Raw genomic sequence first — 15,573 nt, 5'->3', positions numbered from 1 at the left:
AGACAGTTATGTTCAGATGACAGCAACTCTTGCACATTAAATATTTGCACTTTTGGGTTCATTTTTCTCTTTGGCATGCACACAATGGTAGTTTTAAGGAATACATATATTTAGTGCATTATCTGCAGAGCAACTCTAAAGATTCACAGGTGTTTTTCACTCAAACAGCTTCAATGTATCTGTTAGCCTTGCTATCTGCAAGATGCACTGAAAAGGCTGCTCTGATTCTATAAAGGTGTGTATACAAGAGGCCACAGATTGCAAATAGCGTGATAGCAAGACAGAGAACATGCTCCAAGAAATGTATCTGACTGATTAAACGTAGGACCAGTTTTATTTACTAACACCTTATAAGCAAAGAGAGTGAGTTTTAAGTGCAGTCTATGTGTGTGGCTGTGATTGTGTTTTTTGTAATAGCAAGAGAAAGAAAAAGAACAATGTAAGAATGACTAACAGTGCTATGGAATATACAACCACAGAGATGAAGCATAATTAATAATAACAATCTAAATGTAGCTAAAACAAAATAAATGAAGATTATTACATATGTGTAGCCTGTCTGTTCAATTTTACACAGGCTTCATCTGTAATATAACCATAGGCCACATCTCCCACTTAATCCAACAAAGGTGACTGCTCTCTGGAGGAGAGCATCTATGTGGTTATTAGGGGGTAGCATATGTCACCATCCGCCACCCTGTAGTTGTGTGATGTATTTAATGCTCTGACAAAGGGACAGCCTGTTTTGCTTTACTTCTCATGGACCAGGAATGACAAATTCTAAAAATAAAATAAAAAAATAGGATTCTCCTTACAAAAATACTCATAAAAAACAATTCTTCTCTTAATGTCTTGAAAACCACACAGAACCTAATTAAACCCCAATGAAAAACAACCAATAAACGAGCTGACTTAAGATGCATTGACTAAAACTGTCATTATGTCCTAAGACAACCAAAATAAATAACATAACACCATTTTTAATGCATTCTTGTATTGGTCTTAGTTTATAAAAGAAAATAGAAAAACAAAGGAGTGGAGTCCATGGGGTATAATAGTGCACACTCAGAGAGAAGTCAAACACATGCAAACATGTTTGATAAAAAGCAGAACATGCCAGAAATATTCAAGATGTATTTAACAAATGTTGAAAGCACAAAAGCAGCAGGGCACCGACCTTCACTCAGCAGGGTGGCTCCAAAGCCCCACCTGACAAGCAGAATCTAAATATTAATCTGAAACTTATCTGACACCTGTCTTGCCTCCTCACATGCTGGCCGCTTAACCATTTAGGAGTCTCAACCTTGAATATGGCCTCTGTCTCTGCCCAGCTGGCATGCTAATTCCCAGCTGAGCTCAGTGATGAATGGAATCGGTATTATATGTTGTCAAATCAAAATGTCTCCAACTCTCCAGGGAGTCAGCCATCAGCCCAGCTGAACTGGTGACATTTAGCCCTCACAACAAGCTGAGCTGAGCAACACAAAGCCAATATAGCCCCCATTCTAGCTGCATCCCAGGGGCTGCTGACCTTCTCCACACAGTAACAACAAAAATACAAAATAAATCCAGTATATTTTCTTCGCATAAGTATAATTTAAGACAGATTAGAGTTGGAGTAAGGGTGGTTTGGGCTAGCAAATGATTTATTTTATTACCATTCTGACATTGAGAAAGAAATGGATTAACTCCTGAAAATCTCAAAAGAATGTATTAATTGAAGGTATGGTATAAAGAGCTCTACTCTGCAGAAGGACTTTTGCATAACAATACTTTAACCCCACATTAAATTACAATAAACAGCCCCAACATGAATATGAATTACATCAACTGTTATTGTAACTTGGTGTGTAAGATCAGATCACTGAGTGTCCACTTTAATCAGTCTAATAACATGTTGTCGGGTCAATGTGGTCAGGTGTTCTTCCATTTTGAAATAACCTATTTTGCTGCTGAGTCAGGAGCGCATCCCATATAGCTGGATACTGCTGATCAGCATGACCAATGGACAGTCAGACATTTCCCGCAGGAGATGGTCACAGAGGGGTTGAAGGAATAGCACAATGATCATGGAGCACATTGTGCAGAATGCAGAGAACGAGATTCGATTTGCTATCACTCTGAGCCTTGTTTGCAAGCTAGACTACTTTGTTTCTGTAAGAAGAGGACAGAAGCTGCTGTTAAATGGTGTGCTTAGCGATCATGCTTGAAATTACTAAATATACTTTTCAGCTCAGGTTAAACAACTTTTCATGTGAGTTTGAAAACATTAACTTCCAGCTTGAGCAGCCAAGGCTATGTACAGATTCTCTAGAATGCCCATCACTAGTTGTTTTGTTTGTACCCATTAAAAACTAGCTAAAGTTCATCCTTTTAGTCTTACCACCTGCTCAAAGCCAACCATGTATCTGCGCTGCCATATTTCCATGTGTGCACAGGGAAATGTGGGAAGGTCTCAGGAAAGAACCATACTGCCAAATATATTTTAATATACATAAACGTTGATGGAAATAGTTTTCCTTTGACTATAGTGGTCTTGACTGAACTATATTGACAGTACAGGCCTCATTGTATGAACTTTTTTCAGTCGCTCTTTGCTGGAGGGATGGTGCTGCTCTATGTAATGCAAGAAAACCTTCTCTTTAAAATACCCCAAAGGATTTTTGCACTGGATTAGTAGGGAAACATCTAGACTATATTTGTCTTTAGACATTCTTGTGCAATAGTGCTTTGGATTGTTATCCCTCTTCAGTCAGATTTCTGTAGACTGGTAGCATTTAATTATATTTACAGGCCTCCATGGTGTGAAAAGCCCCAACACCTTTGGTATTGCAGCTCTAAATCATCGCACTATGCTGCCTTGGTACATAACATTCACCATCACAACAAACATGCTGGACCCCATCTGAGCCAAGCAAATTTATGCTGGTCTCATCTGACCATAGAATCATTTTGCAATGTTCATCAGATTCAGAGCAAGGTTTATTCCTGGGATGCCAGCCATAAAGGGTGACCTTACACAATGTCCTTGCACTGCTTTAACCTCCACAGAAACTCAGATTACCATTGATAACCACTTTGTGAAGTAGTTCCAGTGAACCACAGAGCACTGGATAAATAACTATATAAACATAAATATATAAAAATACAAATATACAAACATATAGTTGTTAGGAGCTTTATAGTTTTTAAAATTTCTTTACAACTACACTGATTGTTTTTCATTTGTGGATTTAAAATTCTGATGGTAAATACCAATTGCCACATCAAACCTACATGAAAACAGGATGAATACGCAAACACCACATGTAAACGTAAACTTGCCCAGGTAAAACCTAGGCCATCACCTTAAAATGAATATTATTGAATAGTTTCTACTTTTTGGCAACTATGGCTGACTCGGAAACTGGACTACAGGACAGAATGACAAACCCTAGGAGTCAAAATGTTGTCATGTGCAGCAGATTACAACCCAAATACAAGGCATACCGAGACAAAGTTCAAAAACAAAAACAGAGTGAGAAGTTTATTTGGTTTAGGGTTAAATGCAAAAAAAAGAGGGGGGGGGGGAGGAAATCTAAAAAAATTCAAGAAGCCCAGAAAGAACACACAACAACACTGACTACAGATGTGAAACGTGACTGACTACACACAGACATAAGACCCTAACATCTGTAAACTCTATGAAGAAAGACACAGGTGTAAAGCCTAGGAAAAGGAACACATTGAGTTATACTAACCAGGATACTAAAGCATAAAAACAACAACAAAAAAAAGATATAAAGGAAGATGAAACTCAAATATGAACACTAAACAAACTAAGAACCAAATGGAACATTAAACAATAAACGGGAATTAAAAGTAGGTCAAGGACCGAGGACCAGACACTGTGCTGACTTCTTCCAGTGAAATGTATTTGTTGTCACAAAGGTTGTGTCCAAATGCTGCGCTATGATAAAATGCTATTCAGAATCAGAATCAGAATCAGAATGGGTTTATTGCCAGATGTTGAGGTTTACAACATTAGGAAATTGCTGCGGTGCTTCAGTGCAGACAATAAGAATTAAAGTGCTATGTAGAAAGAAAGATATGTGCATGAGATATACATGAGATATATACATGAGAATAAGAATTATGAGTGCTACGTAGAAAGATATATACATGAGTGCAGGTGGTGATCAGTGCCAAACATATATACATGAGAATAAGAATTATGAGTGCTACGTAGAAAGATATATACATGAGTGCAGGTGGTGATCAGTGCCAGACATGAAATGATGCAGTGACACAGCGTAGGGTCATGTGTTAGTGGCGGGGACAGTCATGTGGTTATTGTTCATGTGTCCAACAGCAGAGGGGAAGAAACTGTTCTTGTGGCGAGAGGTTCTGGTGCGAATGGACCGGAGCCTCCTGCCTGAGGGGAGCAGGTCAAACAGACTGTGTCCAGGGTGAGAAGGGTCAGCTGAGATCCGGGCTGCACGCCGCAGTGTCCTGGAGGTGTACAGGTCCTGCAGAGATGGGAGTCTGCAGCCAATCACCTTCTCAGCAGAGCGCACAACACGCTGCAGTCTCTGTTTGTCCCTGATAGTGGCTCCAGCGTACCACACGGTGATGGAGGAGGTGAGGATGGACTCGATGATTGCAGTGTAGAATTGCATCATCGTCCGTGTTGGCAGGTTGAATTTCTTCAGCTGCCTCAGGAAGTACATCCTCTGCTGGGCTTTCTTGATGACGGAGGTGATGGTGGGCTCCCACTTCAGGTCCTGGGTGATGGTGGTACCCAGGAAGCGGAATGAGTCCACAGAGGTGATGGGGGTGTCAGTCAGGATGATGGGGGGGAGTGGGGCTGTGTGCTTCCTGAAGTCCACACTAATCTCCACTGTCTTCTGGGCATTCAGCACCAGGTTGTTGTGGCTGCACCAAGACACCAGACGTTCAACCTCCCTCCTGTAGGCAGACTCATCCCCGTCAGAGATGAGCCCAATGACGGTGGTGTCATCTGCGAACTTGATTAGCTTGACAGACTGGTGGGTGGAGGTGCAGCAGTTGGTGTACAGGGAGAAGAGCAGAGGAGAAAGAACACAGCCCTGAGGGGAGCCGGTGCTGATGGTCCGGGAGTCCGAGACATTCTTCCCCAGCCTCACGTGCTGCTTCCTGTCCGTCAGGAAGTCAGTGATCCACCGGCAGATGGGATCAGGCACATTCATCTGGGAAAGCTTGCCTCGGAGATGGTCTGGAAGGATGGTGTTGAAGGCAGAGCTGAAGTCCACAAACAGGATCCTGGCGTAGGTTCCTGGGGAGTCCAGATTGGGGCTAAACTTCCCTGGACGGCTAAATTATTTTTACTTTCCCTTTTAAAAATCGTATAATAGCATGAACCAGAGGCCAGAAGTCTGTTAATATTATCTAGTAAAGTACTCACTGTGACAGTTCTGTTATCAGGAATAAAACTGTTCAAACCTAAATGCTAATGGTAATGCTCATACAATAATCCACAGTAGACTTACAGAGCTGTTCTCCAAATCAGTTGCTTGACTTCATTCTGAAGCATAAATCCCGTTTTTCTCTCTTCAGTAACTGTGAGAGATGCCACATGTGTGATATGTTTAAATGTGCCACCATGCAGTTTCCTGTAGTTTCATACATACAGCATACAACTTGTTTAGTAACTTCAGTTTTTTGAAAACTTTGTAACCAGCTTCCCTGTGTTTTGTTAAATCCCTGTTTACTCATTTTTGTTAGTACTATCTGAGGTACAGATTATAGCATAAGTGGGTGTTCTTCTCTACAGTTACACTCTCCTGTGTAACTGCACAAGATGGCAGTGAGCTTGGAGACTTAAGCCACATTCCCATCCATACATAATTGCTGCTTATGATGAAATACACTTTGACAACTGTTCCTAACAGAATACTGTTTGTGCCAGATGTCTTATTTAAAAGACACAATTTTGTCATTGCCTCAGCTGCATATAAAAGAAAATGCCTGAATGCCAGTTTAAATAACTTTAAATAACTTTAAATAAATAGCTGTAAAACGTTATGTAAAATGGTTTGTAGTAGTGCTACTATGTTTGTCTGGTTGCATAATTGTTTCTGTATTCATTAGACTCAATATGGTGGTTGCTGATTTAATGGTTGAACAAATGCCTAAATATTGTGCATTTTCAAATGTGTCATATAGGAGTACAACATATGTGACTAAATGAACATGCAGTTAAATATGTGCCCAATATTGACACCAAGCACACAAGCAGTAATGATAATTTATCAGTATTTAAGAACTCCCAAGAAGAGAAAATCTTCAAAAGTACCTTATTAGAATTGACTAGAATCACTAGACTATATTGTATGTATAAAGCTGTGGTACAATTTATTACCACAGGCACACATAGAACTGTTAATGCTTTTAATGTTTTTTAAACAATCTAGTTTTTAAAAAAATCAAAGAAAGTTTGCCTTTCTTTGTTTTTCACACCTAATTGTTATAAACAAGCATGAAAGCTCTGGCAGCAGCATGGCCATAATCCTTTGGATCAATGGCATAATTCAGACAAGCATCACCAAGCGGATATTCTGACAACAAAGGTCAAAGCTATCATCAACAATCCACAGTGAAATGAAGAAGGTAGGGGACAGGAGAATAATGACACAGGAAGGTGAGGGCAAATGGTCCACTTGCTGTAAACTAAGGGAGTATCAGAAGCCACTGGACAAAATTTCTGTGTCCAGCAGCAGACTTTAGGAAAGCAACATACATTAAGGTCTTTTTCGCACGATATCTTACACATCCTGCAAGTCTGTCTATGAAAAACTTGCTAAGTCTTTTACAGAATGTTTGGAATATGGCAAGAAACCTAAGGTAAAATCTGATGTCTTCAATGACATTGGACAAAGTCAGACTGTACATTAATTAAAACCCGAACTGGTAACCAAGAAGTACCTGCCAGTGAAAAACAAATGCAAATGGTGTTCTTAGTACAATTACATTTTTAATATGGTTGTCATATTCAAAATTTTTATATGCTTTTTATTTTCTATTTTAAATATAACATGGCTTTTCAAGATTTACAAAACAATTGCAGTATGTTTAATATACAATTACAACTTCTTTTTTTTGGAACACTAGTGCTATAAATGCAGGTAAACCGCGTTTGATCTGGTTTTGTCAGGATCTATACAAAGTATTGACCTGCATAACTCTGGGTGTGAAGGCGCAGGTCAAAGCGTCTGGAGCTCAGTATTTCAAAGATGTCTGTAGCTGTGATAACACAGCTTAGACTTTGCTTTTATCTTGCTGATTAAAGTCTTTTCCATTATGTCATGAAACGTGTTCCTCAAAGCATTTTTTTTGCTATTAAAAAGATGGACTTGTTACTGGCTTGAAATCCCAGGATGAGCCACTAAACACCATGAATGCAGGATACAAAGGCAGGCGTGTTTATCAAGGTTATAAGAACACTTTGTTCGGCAAATGGGAGACAGAAAGTGGTCCAGTGTTTTAAAACCCAGTGTAATACTGAAAAAAACCATCTCTTCTCTGCACAAACAAAAAGACAAAAGAGGCTATAGTGTGCGTGTTGTTATGGGTGTCATGCTGAAATGACTGATTCTAGCATTTTTCTTGGTAAACCAAAATGGCTGTAATTTCTAGTGTGAAATTACCATCTGACTCAATAAGGGCCTAATTATTCAGTAAAAATGCGCCAGAACGGTAGACTGGCTCACACACAGTAACTAGTCCAACAGATGCTTAAATGTGAAGTCGACTTCAGTGTTAAGAAACCCAGTGCCTGCTGCTGTACATGTGAAGGCTAAAGACTTTTTGCTAGTAGCATAAAAGTCTGTCATTTTCATTTCTACTATTAACTAATAGTTCCCTTAACTTGAATAATGCTTTTGTTGCTCATTCACTATCCTTTTGTTTCTATTATCAATTACATCTTTTAACCAGTGTGTATTAAAGGCTTTCTCTTTAGTTAAATGAATTCTAAGGGTTATAGGGCAGGCATACCCATTCAACAGTCTATAACAGTAAAAGGAACCCCATCAATGCTTGAAACCTGTATGAGTACATTTGTTTACTTTGGGCAACATATAAGGTTTTCAATGACAGTCATAATGTGCAAAAACATATCAAAAGTACCTGGGATTATATTCAATGTGTATCTTAGAATTTAATGTTTCCACTTTCTCTCACATGTTACGCTACCTCTTGAACTACACATTAAATAACATATGTTTATGAAGTGGTTAGTAACCTGGTCTACAACAACCTTTCTCAGGGACATATCAAAGCATGTTTCTGGGTAAACAGTAGCCTCCCTAATTATTACAAGACTATTTACAGTATCTCAAAATTCAGATATAAAGAGAGTGACTCTCCACAGTAAAGTGCAATTAGATCCCAGTGAATTAACTACTCAGTCACAATGACTAAGGTGTGATTTTTCTATATTTAGTCATGAAATTTAACTACTACAGTAGGCAAGAGTGGTTGATTTATTTTAGAGTGACACTATGGCTAAAAAGAAACTCTTTCTTTATTTTTGGAATCTCTTCAATATGGGCACTAATTTGTCCTGCTATCTAACCTCAAGTAACTAATCTTATCCAAAGGGTACCTTTTATTATTATTATTTTTTTACCATCACTCTGTTCACAGTGACTATTAACAACTAATAACGTCACCTGCTTGATAATTTTGCAACAGCATCCACATTATGAAGCAGTTTCTCATTAGGAGAGAGATCACAGTAGCATTTTCAACACGTGAAGCTGACTTTAGCCGGCAGTGTTTCTGTATTTGCAGCATGTATCAGAAGACATGCTTTCTGCATGGACTACAAAAAAATCTATGTCCTGTTTCTGTAAAAACTGAGACAAGTCTAATATCACCAGCTAAGCTCATAATTTATCTTTAATTGAATGCAATAACACATGCATACCCTGTCTTCTATTAGTTGAAAACAATACACTTGAAAAAAAGAGAATCTGACAGCACGTACAGAAAGAAAAAAAACCTGGCAGGTCTTGGACCAGAATAGATCAATGCAAATGTGTGTTGCTCCAGATGACAGCACCGCTGGATGGCTCTGGACAATTCATCTGGTTGGACTGCAAAGTGATGAGATACGCAATATTGCAAAGTGCAAGATGGTGATGAAGGCTGTGGTGATTAATAGCTTAGCACGTAAAGTAGGGATATTCTCCTTACAGACCAGGAACCTGACAACAACACACTCAGCAAATTCTTTCAATTAAACCACAGCTCAACCAACAAAAGCAATTTTTCCCCCCAGAAATGTTTAATATACATATTATGGTGGCTGTTATGTTATTATGGGGCTAATCTAAAGAAGGGCATCAAAAAAGCCAAACACCATTACAAAAAGAAGGTAGAAGAACACTTCTCCAACTCCAACCCCCGACGCATGTGGCAAGGACTCCAGACCATCACAGACTACAGGACCACCAAACCCTCCCCCGCATCCTCTGATGTCTCCTTCCTCAACGAGCTCAACAACTTTTATGCTCGTTTTGAGCGAGGGAACCCCACAACCACAACCAAAGCAGACATGACGCCAGACCACCAACCTATGACTCTCTCCCCCACCGATGTAGGAGCGGTGCTGAGCAGGATCAATGTCCACAAGGCTGCAGGCCCTGATGGCATCCCCGGGCGTGTTCTCAGAGCGTGTTCTGGGGAGCTTGCAGGAGTGCTCACAGACATATTCAATCTGTCCTTGGCCCACGCTGTGGTACCGGCCTGCTTCAAATCCACCTCCATCGTCCCGATACCCAAAAACTCCAACCCATCTTGCCTCAATGATTACCGCCCAGTAGCACTCACCCCCATCATCACTAAGTGCTTAGAGCGACTGGTCCTAGCACACTTCAAATCCTGTCTCCCCCCCCACCCTGGACCCCCACCAATTCGCATACCGCCGGAACAGGAGCACAGAGGATGCAGTCTCCATCGCAATGCACTCTGTCCTCTCACACCTGGACAACAACAACACCTACGCCAGAATGCTGTTTATAGACTTCAGTTCAGCATTCAATACAATCCACCCCTCACAACTCATCAGGAAACTGACAGACCTGGGCATCAGTTCCCTCATCTGCAAATGGTTACTGGACTTCCTGACCAACTGCCCCCAACATGTCCGGCTGGATAACCGCTGCTCATCTACCATCACAATGAACACCGGTGTACCACAAGGCTGTGTGATGAGCCCTTTCCTCTACTCCCTCTTCACCCACGACTGCAGACCTGCTGATGGTTCCAACACCATCATTAAGTTTGCAGATGACACCACGGTGATTGGCCTCATCAGTGACAACGATGAGGCCGCCTACAGGGAGGAGGTGGATCGTCTGGCTGAGTGGTGCGACAGAAACAACCTGCTGCTTAACACCGAGAAGACCAAGGAGCTCATCGTGGACTACAGGAGGAATGCTGACCCACATCCACCCATCCACATTAAGGGGACGGCTGTGGAGCGTGTGAGCAGCTTCAAGTTCCTGGGAGTCCACATCTCCGAGGATCTCACCTGGACGACCAACTGCTCCAAGCTGGTCAAGAAGGCTCACCAGCGCCTCTTCTTCTTGAGGACTCTGAGGAAGAACCACCTGTCCTCAGACATCCTGGTGAACTTCTATCGCTGCACCATCGAGAGGATCCTGACCAACTGTATAACAGTCTGGTACGGGAACTGCTCTGCCTCGGACCGGAAGGCGTTGCAGAGGGTCGTGAAAACTGCCCAGCGCATCGCCGGAGCACCACTTCCTGCCATAAAAGACATCTACAGGAAGCGGTGTCTGAAAAGGGCTGGGAAAATCATCAAAGACCCCAGTCACCCATCACATGGACTCTTCACCCTCCTGCCCTCTGGGAGGCGCCACAGGAGCCTCCGGACTAAGACCACCAGGTACCGGAACAGCTTCTTCCCCACAGCTGTCAGACTCCTGAACTCTGCCTCCTGACATCTGACCCACGTTAAACTCATGGACTGAACATACACACACCCACAATGGACAACTGTACCCTCAAACACAATAATAACATGGACTGAACCACCACTCACAACCACTAGCACTTTATATAGCCTCTGTAGAAACTATCTACACCCTCACTTATCTTAACTGCACTACTGTATAGCTCTGTGTAAATAATCATTCTGTACATTCGATAATCTTTAATCCTACAACTGTTTACAACTTGCATAGTTCCCATTTCTGTATAGCTGTATATCCCAGATTCTGTAAAGTTATTTATTTCATATTCTGTATAGTTTTTCATATTTATATCCTGTTCATATCCTGTACATAGCTTGTACTCACTACAGCCTGTACATACTTATAGTTATAGAATATTCACAACATACTTCATACCGTGTACATTATAACATACCATAATAGACCCATTTCTGTAATATACTCACATATCTATATTATTGCTAATATATATTGTAATATATCTATATCACTAAAGCACTTCTGGATGGATGCAAACTGCATTTCGTTGCCCTGTACCTGTGCATGTGCAATGACAATAAAGTTGAATTCTATTCTATTCTATTCTATTCTGTAAGTTCATATGGTAGATTTGAAAGTGTGGCATAAAGTATATCTCCAAAGTGGATACAAATTTCTGGCAGTAAACAGCCAGTTAATGCATAATGACAGGGAGTAGTGATAAAAAAGTACTAAGGTAGTACAATGATTGCAAAAGAAGAAAACACTGATGTGAATAATATCATTAATGTTTCAAGCATTGCAAAAGGTTAATGACTGTTAATGGTCTGTTAGGTCTTAGTAATACAGGCTTTGTGGGGAAAACAAATGAAAGTTTGTTTACAATGTAAGCTCTCTGGGATACTTAAAAAAATTATAACCCCAACTCTCAAATTCCTTTTGCAAACTGGGCTCTTTCATGAGTTATGAGCATCGATCCCCCTCTTTACAACCTTTTTTTTTTTTTGGGGGGGGGGACTTTTGTGGAAAATCAGGCAGTTCTGCTTACATGATTGATCTAGCAAGAACATCTCCGTCTTTCTGACATCTTTCAGAAGGCTTTTTAACTCAACAGACAGGCTTAAATATTTAACAGTCAGTAAGTCACAGAGAGTACTATTGGGCAATTGCCAGTGCAAAATCCACCTATTCAATCTATATTTCATGGTCATGAATGAGTGAAAGACTGGCCATTCTTTATATAACACTTTCATGATGGGAGGGGGACTTGCTAATGTCCATATACAGAAGTAAAGTAAGCCGTATCAAGAGGAATGAACTGTGCCATGGCTCTCAAAAGCAATTTCTGAGGTTTTACTAAACCTTTCGTAACCTTTCTAAACCTCACTGATTTAATTTGAATTGAACTAAATAAACTTAGAGCTGAACAAAGACTGGACTACCATCTCCAGACACTGCTGTTTCCTATGCTAACTGCCACATTTAGAGAGAGCTACACATCTTTCATTCTGAATGATGGTGAAACAGTACTGATTAAACTGATTATATCCCATTGACTAGTTGGTATCTAATCAATTTTCACACACGCACTTTTGCAGGATATTGAGGTTAGAGTATTTTCCACAGTTATTCTTACAGTACATGTAAGAGGCAGCATGTTAAGTAACCAGCTTTACCTTGTCTTTCAGTTTACACATGTCACTACACAGAAAAAGTGTATTAAAATTCATCATATGAACCAACTATCTTTAGGGAAATGTAGCCATAATATAGGCTCCAAGAAGATGCTGCGCAAAAAATACAATACGCAGGAAGTACAGCGTGATCTGTGGTATTTTCAGGTGAGGGCACTACCTGTAATGGAGGGGCCCTCAAGGACAAATACCTATCAGAAGTAATGTCCCAGAGGACAATCTCAAGCACTTTTCTAAAAAGGACGAAAAATGTCAATGTGTTACTACACCTTATACAGCAACTGTGTCTGGCCTCAACATGCCATTTAAGTTGCGTGGCCGTAGCGCAAATCCTAGTGCCAAGAATTCAAGACTAAAAAACGTTGATTTTGTAAGAGAATGGATGTGTTTTCCACACAAGTAGCCTCATCGGAACCACTTTACTTTTGTATGCTAGAGGCAAGAGAAATATTCCCAAAACGTTAAATCTACTAGCTGAGCACTATGTGTCATAGCCTATAGCTAACTAAGAACAACATCTTTACATATTATTTGACATAACACAATGGGTGCATGAGTTTATGCACAGTATTAAGTATTAGGTCTGTTGATTTGGCTGCAGAGACAGTAGCTGCTCATTTGCTCCTTTGCTGTCAGTTGCTCTTGGCACAACTGACAGCAAAACAAACCTAAACTGTGGACTTCTGTGCACACACGCACACACACACAAGCAGTGCCATGCAGGCATATCCAAATACGACAGGAAAATTGAAAAAATTGAAAATTAGACGGTTAAAAGAGCTACTGATTATTTCTTCACCTGAAGAAAACTGAGTTTCATATTTCATTTTTTTCTCAAGGCTAAATTTCAAGAGAACAGAGCATAAAAGAATAATGCTGTTCTAAATCTGCAGAAGCAAGGGAAACCTATAAAAAAATCCCATGTCTGATATTGAGAATTTTCTACCTTATCCAGTTTTAATAAACAGAACATATACACAGTATGGATAAAATGATTTTGATATTTATTTGCTTCAGAAATGACAGACCTCCTGCTAAGTATTTAGTCTCTTTTGTATGATCGCACATATTTCTCAGCCCTCAGGGACATTCAAAGAAATCCACAGTGTGGTAGTTTTGCTAAAAAGAAGAAGTGTTTCAGGCTGTAGACGAGTTACCAGAAACCTCATCACGACTCGAATGTGTTTTGTAATATGCAAAAACAAATGTGATAGTAACAACTGGAGCTGATGTTCAGTAGTTTTTGTATCACAGCTCAATGTCTGTGGAATTAGATTACAACAGTCCTTCGGTATCATTTCCAGTTGCATCAGTATATGCTGAATTAACAACCAGAGCAATTGTCAGTAAGTTCCTTATCATGTCATGTTTGCATTGTTTTCAGGGCTTACAACCCATTTCCAAAAAAGGTTTGAATGGTGTGTATAATGTAAACAAGAGCAAAAGTCTCTGTTCTGGAAATCATTAAAAGCTCCCCAAATTATGAGTATATATATATATATTTTTTTTTTTTTTTAAATCTAAGCTTCAGTATTGGTCATCTTAATATTATAAAGAATTAAATACAGGGTCTGACTGATTTGCAAATCAGGGCATTATTTTTTTACCTACATTTTACACAATGTTACAACCCTTTTTTTCTTCGGAAAGGAGGGCCGTATGGATTGATGGATGGTTAAAAACGAGCTATCAATTTTGTTGGACACACACAGATTTAAATTTAAAATTAAAATTGTTTACAAATATGAACCATGAATCAGGAATATCTTGAAACATGATCAGGAACAGCAACAATGGAGTATGCAGCTACAAAGAGGGGTCCTCCTAAATGAAGGTCTGGAGCAAAGTCCATGTAGTGTGGGGTCTGAAGCCTTCCTCATATGTCTTCAGAGGGAATTTTTGTAGGTACATGACAATTATGACTAATATAGATAGGTGTTGCTGTTAAATTTTTGTGGGGATGGAAATTGTAAGACTGTAAAACTTCTGTCTAGTATGACAGTAATGAAGCACCTTTAGGTAACTGCAAACATCCTGACATATAGGTAGACTGGTCAAAAATTTCAGCATATCCTAGCCAATAATGGCCATCATGTTCAGTAAACTAATAAATTCAAGTAATGATTAACTTGCTGGTTTTTGAATGTTCATGGTTGGCTGGGCCTTTCTGCCTGTTTTCCATGTGCCTTTGTGGGTTTCCTCTGCGTGATCTAGTTTTCTCCCACAGTCTAAAGACATGTATGTTAGGTGTCTTTGGTGATTCTAAACTGGATGTGAGGGTGATTGTGTGATTGTCTGTCTCTCTCTGGAAGCACTGTGATGAACTGATGACCTGGATGTACCCTATACCCCTCCCTATGACAGCTGTGATAGGCATTATCCCCACCATGACCCTGCGCTCAATAAACGGTTACGAAAACGAATGCCCTGATGACTAACTCAGCAAACACATTTAATGCCCAATAAAAGAAATCAGTTTGTTCAGGGAGAACAATGAGAGTCTTTCAATGAATGACAATGCTCTACTATCCAATGCCCTAACTGAATAAATTAAATGCCAAGAAGAACTTTATATAATCCAATGGATAATGAATAAATACATTAAAAAATAATTTAAGTAACAATCAAACCTTTGGTTCAAGGGCTGGTCATTTATTTTAAGAACTGCATCAACACTAATGAATCAATGAAAAATGTTCAGGGAGCAGCTCCCTGTACCATCTCTCCCTGATTATCAATAGCACTATTGGCTCTTACTTTGCCACAAAAGGGCACTAGTATAATACCCTGATTCAAATCCCAAATCATAAATCTTTCATCACCAGAAGGTACACAAAGTCAAAGCAGTCAGAGAGGAGCTTTGACCTTTTCCTGCTGGGCAGAGAGATGCAAGACACTGT

The 15,573-nt window shown here is 39.9% G+C and overlaps 1 protein-coding gene across 3 annotated transcripts in view; it reads right to left on the bottom strand.

Moving 5' to 3' along the window:
• Positions 1 to 15,573, bottom strand: part of cep89 (centrosomal protein 89) — a 56,267-nt gene that overhangs the window by 15,315 nt on the left and 25,379 nt on the right. The window lies entirely within an intron of this gene.

This window comes from Aulonocara sp. 'chitande type north' Nkhata Bay, linkage group LG1, assembly GCF_057382095.1.
Source record: "Aulonocara sp. 'chitande type north' Nkhata Bay isolate Kocher_YH1m ecotype deep benthic linkage group LG1, A_spYH_male_GT1.1, whole genome shotgun sequence".
NCBI classification, from domain to species: Eukaryota; Metazoa; Chordata; class Actinopteri; order Cichliformes; family Cichlidae; genus Aulonocara; species Aulonocara sp. 'chitande type north' Nkhata Bay.
The sequence above is the reverse complement of the archived record's forward strand: the minus strand, read 5'-3'. Positions and strand labels throughout refer to the sequence as shown.